Consider the following 5,632-nt stretch of genomic DNA (forward strand, 5'->3'; position numbering starts at 1 on the left):
TGAAACTTTTGAAAGAGGAAAACAACATTTCTGGTTTCTCATTTTTCTTTCTATTTTAGGATATTACTTTGGCTACAGTTGAAGCTTTCTGGCTTTGAGAGCCAAATTCTACCATTAGATCAGCAGGGCATTTTATCTGTGAGGGAATGAAAAATGTCTGGAACATATAATAGAGGACCAGCAGGATTCTTCTGTACTCCAAATACTGGTCCCAGTCAATCTATGCCAGTTTTGTACTGGGCATAATGTTATATCTTCTTTGAGAGGGGAAAGTTCTAGTGCTACCTGCACCAGTAAAACACACACCATGTTTGCCTGTAATAGGGGCTAAGTCCTCCCATGAACTGTCTGATGGCTTTTACGACCAGATTGCTTAATATGCTAAATTACAGACAATTACCTTATTATTCTGGATTGAGTATTTTTGACCACATGTCAGGGAGATGACTGCTGTATATAAAACAATGCCTCTGAAGTTCACAGCAGTGTTTTCTGAGAAAAGATGTCCTTCTGGTTCACTGGTAAAAGCAATGTCTTTCCAGAAGAACAAATCAACCAGTTACTAGATAAGCTCCTGCTTTCAAAACTGCACTTTAGTCTTGGAATTTAGTCCAAGAACTACATTCTAGGCCAAAAATCTGGTATCTGCCACTTGAGTTTTTGTCCTACTCTGTTAGTCCAGCAAACCAGAAGAATGGTCTGACTGGTACAGTTTACTTGCAGGAATCAGTTGCACCCCTTAAAACTTTTATGTGCAGACTCATTTTCTTGTTGTTTTGAATGTCCTTTACATCAGGTTAGTTTGTCCCAGCCCTATAGGTCATGTCTGTGTGGCTTTTTTAGGGAAAAAACCTACAGCTTGCTACCAGACTGACTGCTGCTGATAGCCTGTACAGGATAAAGTAAATTAAAACCGTGAATGTAGTTGTTCAGAAAATTAGGTTTACATGCAAAGAGGCATAATTCCAATGCTACCTTTTAGTATCCCTGTTAAACATTATGGAACCTGTTGTTAATGCATTCTATGCTGCCAACTGTATGAGCCATTTCACTGGTTAGGACCAAAATCCCCAGGAAGCACCGGAGTTGTCCTCACAGAGAAGGAAAATGATATGTTATGAGAGTTATTGATGCTGGTGCACCACAGAAGACTTTCAGTGGCTCAGAAGAACAGCCCATAGAAAAGGATAGAAAAGCAGAGAAACAAAACCCCTGCTTCCTGGGGCACACTGAGGTAACATCACAATAGTAGCAACCTCAGTGTTTCTAAACCCAGAGGTTCCCTGGAAAACAGGAACTTAATGAAAAATGTCATACAGTTGAATTTAACCTTTTCCTGGTGGAAATGTTGCAGCCAGACATTTTGCCTGCTGAGAGAATGCCCCTTTTCCTTTTTCCTTTCTATTGTTAATGATGGAAACATTTAGGCACATTGTATAGACAGCACATAGGCTACAGATGGAGGAAAGAGAAAATCTGGGAGATGATGTCCTCTTCTGCCCTTTGTGATACCCGTGCCTGGGGAACAGGGGGATATTTTTGGAATATTATTTTAAAAAGCAGGGAGGGGCTATCAGGTTTCGTTTCATCTGTTGGTTCTGATCTGTGGTGCCAATCATGCTACAATTTTAAATTACAAAATTAAGTCCTATGTGGCGAGGAGCAAAAAAAAAAGAGACAATGCCCTTCTTCACAGCTGCGGTGTACCTGTGGTGATCTGTGCTTTCACCACTAAGCCCACGTTACTGCAATTACTCTCTGCCCCGGACTTACTGATGTGAAGCCTATTATGTTGGCTTAGTCAGATGCTCTCCATACCTCAGCCCCTGCCAGGACAGAAAATGGGTTCCCCTTTCTAGAGGGACTGTAGTTTTTCTAACACAAAATGGCAAAAAAATGGCAAAAATTCATGGCATAATTGACATCATCTAAATCCTCAAGTCTTTATCCAAGGCTCCCTCAGGAAGATCCATCCAGACCCCATACACCTCAGTAAAGAAGGATCAACACAGAGCACAAATTACCCCCCACGCATTCCCCTCCTCTCTGGGAATAGCATCCATCTGTGCTTTGCATTTTGTCCCTTCTTTACAGGCTACAAATCTTTCAGCCATTTTGGTTTTACACCAACTTCTGCTGAAACAGCTGATGATTGTACAGCATGACCACGTGGGGAAGATGGCCCAGAGATGCACAGAGCATATCTGTTTACATCCAGATAAGGCTGGGTATTGGGATGGAGAATGGCTTTGAAGGTCCATCAAGATAAGGGAGTTGAGTGGTATCCCGAGTTGACTTTTCTTGAGAAATACATTTGACTGTAAACTTGCACAAATCCCAGTGCTGCGGAAGGGTGAAAAGGGATCAACTGTTCTCATGGTATCAGACATTCTTTAAGCTTTCAGCTACAGTGAAACCACACCAGAAGATAAGGTGGCTTCCTATTCTGATGACATGAATGCTTTGGGGCTGATCTTGGGTCTGAAGATTTTAAGTTGAATTTACCTTGCCTTTCTTTCTTCAACTTAAATGCTCTGTTCCAAAGACAGCAAGGAGGCTTGCTCCAAAGACATTGTGAAATTAGTTTTATGGGAAAAGTAATACATTTACATTCTGGCTTGCAGGGTTGTATATTGTCTACACTGCTACAATGATCTAATTTAGCTGGAGGAGTTAGACTCCAAAATGATGACAAAGGCTGTTTCTGCACAGACTAAACAGTTAACAGTTTTGTACAAGGTAAGCAGCAGTGCCTGGGAACAGGGGGAAAAAACTGGGTTCAAGCAGCTTAAGGTAGCTGTCTTGTGATGTATCTTTGCATATCAAATCACTCAGAGAGATCTGAAACTTCAGCTGTTTAATCAGCTGTCACCTCTTCAAGGTTTCCTAATTCTCCTACGCTACACACACTGCCTTGGATGACACGTATTTTCCACAGACACATGACAAGAGCTCCATCAGGGCCCGTGTGTCTGTCATGACCCTCCCACACCAGAGCTAATGTCCTTCCCGTGATGGATATCAATATATACATACATGCAACACATCCCCGTCCAGAAAAGTTTTCCAGGCTTTTTCTCCATTAAGCTAACCTCAGTTGTATTATCTGAAATTAATTTTGCTGCAGTTCTTGCCAGATATTCAACCAAAAGATGAATGCTATAAGCAATTACATGAACTTCATGTTCAATGGAATAGCTGATCATTGAACTTGGATCCAGAAGCATTTCCCCTCCCCGTGCTCCAGTTGGTGAACTTACAGTGGTCATGCTTTAAAAATCAGCATACACTGCACAGTGCTCAGCACCCTCCAATACATTGCACAATATCTTCTGGGAAATCTTTTTTCTTGACCACCAACTCTGCCTCCAGGCAGCTGAGTTGGTGGAAGAGGATGGCAGCCATCAGCAAAAACCCTCATTTGAACCACCACAGAGTTTCAAGCTAGAGTACTCTTTAGGGACACACAAATTTAAGATCAAAACGTGCTGCAGTGATATCAGTGGGAAAGATGCCAACAGCAGCTGCAGATGCCAAATTAGCTGTTCTGCAGCAGAAGAGGACACTGTTTTGCACTCTCAGATACAGATACTGTGTCCCACCTAGCCTGGGCAAATACCTGGTGAGCTAGAGCAGGAGAACCTTAAAAGCAAACTTACAAGGACTCACCTTTTTTGATACAATATGTGTAGGAAATCACATTAGAGAATATAGCTCTGAAAAAAAGCAACTCCTGCTTCCAGGAACCTGTAACCTAAAGAATAAGCTGGGACAGACTCAGTTGATAAATTTGTTCTTGAAGTTAATTCCTGAAATTTAAGAATTTCTTGCCTGTGAGCTGAGTCAGGATAACTGTCCTAAGAGCTGACTTCTGACTCCAGTTGAACCAAGGTAATCTGACCAAGTGGGAGGTCTACACCAGCACTATGCAGCTGGTGCATACAAGAAGCACAGCATTCCTCCAGCTCTCCTTGTGCCCAGGGACTTGTTAAAGCCAGGCAATTTTGCATCTTGGCTATCATAAAACAGAAGAAAAGTCCTCTCCTGGTCCAGGTGATGCATTTTGGGTCAGAGGAACAAAATTTTCTCCTCAACTGGCCTTTAATTGTAATGTGGAAGCTCACATATCTTACCATGAGCCAAGAAAGAATGACAGGTAACCTTTTTCCCTTTAGGATTGATTTGCAATGGCTGGGTAGAGCATCTAACTGCTTCTGCAGAGCTCAGAGGCTCTTACTGTGCAGCAGCTCTTGCCAATAAAAAACCAAAATCAATGTTCCAGCTATGCAGGTGGCCTGTTTGGACTTCTGAATTATGAACCCACTGAGTTTGCTGAGTTATTCAGAGTCCCGCAGTCCTGTATCACAATTTTATTATGGCTAGGATTAATAATTTTTTCCATCAAGCCATCCTATGTGAACCCCTGCAGAATATAAAGGGGCCTTTTGTGACCTTGAAGTATTATCATGGCTTATTCCTCAACCTTTGTGAAAGGAATCTGTGACACTAAAAAAATGCTTCTTCCCATCACTCAAGTGTTGAGATGAGCAACTCAGCATGAAGCTGTATAATTCTAGCAAGAGACAGAAGTTGTCTTCTGAATGGGAAGACTCTCAAAGCAGCAGGTCTTTTTATTTCCTGCAGTTTTAATGATATTTTCAAATTTAAAAAACAAGCCACTCAATATGTATTTATAAAGGTAGATCTGGTACTACTTAGATCTTCCTTCTATTTTAGAGGGAGAAGACTGCCTCTTTCTCAGCTAAGTCTTGGAAAAGATTTTGCAGCCAAATAAATACTTAGCCTGAATTCATTCCTCCTGTTGCAGGTATCAGTGTTGTGCCCTTTCTTTGCAGCTAACAGCTCTGGCCTGATGAAAAACATCTTGCAGAGAATCTCTCTTGGGCTACCTCTGGGTTGCCTCCCCTTTTCCAGCGTCTTCTAGGAGCTGGGTTCCCATTGCATGCAGAAAAATGAAGAGCTCTCAAAAATGCAGTAGGCACCCATCATCATTTCAGCACAGTGTGTGCTGAAAAATCCATCCTTGTAATAACAGTGATGCTGCTGTGACTACTTGGCACTTTTCTCTGCAAATCCACTTGCTTCCTGGAAAAATCAGGCACGCTCAACTCCATGCCTGGCCAAGAAAGTCCAGATGCTTTATTGCTTCATTCTCATGCTGTGTTTAGATTTTTAATGCTTTCATGTGAAAACACGTGGGAACCCTAAGTTGATACTCTATTTATTTCTTCTGTAAAGTCACTTCTTGTTGCGAGAGTTAAAGGTTACAAGGAGTGAATGGCTGTTGACTCCAGGGGTTACTCTTACAAAGCAAACCAACACTGATTTTTATTTCTGTTTGTCTGACACTTGCAGAACACTACACACCATGTAAACATCACAAGGCACTGAAGGGGAAGTTAAAAGAAAGGGTTGACCACTACAGTTATGTCTGCACACAGCACAAAGAAGAACAAAATAAGTATTTAAAACTGTTGTTGCTGAGCCATAAAGTCTTTGCCTCTACTGGAGTAATACCAAGTCTGAGAGAGATGAAGCCAAAGACCATAAGTTATGTCTTCAGGGCCTACTGGAAGGGGAAAACTCAGATGTGTAGTGGGCCTTCAGCAGG

At 41.8% G+C, this 5,632-nt stretch overlaps 1 long non-coding RNA gene across 1 annotated transcript in view; it reads right to left on the reverse strand.

Annotated features, from left to right (window-relative positions):
• Nucleotides 1-5,632, reverse strand: part of LOC108449597 — a 24,094-nt gene that overhangs the window by 17,903 nt on the left and 559 nt on the right. The gene's annotated exons all lie outside the window — the stretch shown is intronic.

The sequence above is a fragment of the Corvus brachyrhynchos genome, unplaced genomic scaffold (assembly GCF_000691975.1).
Source record: "Corvus brachyrhynchos isolate BGI_N302 unplaced genomic scaffold, ASM69197v1 scaffold28, whole genome shotgun sequence".
NCBI classification, from domain to species: Eukaryota; Metazoa; Chordata; class Aves; order Passeriformes; family Corvidae; genus Corvus; species Corvus brachyrhynchos.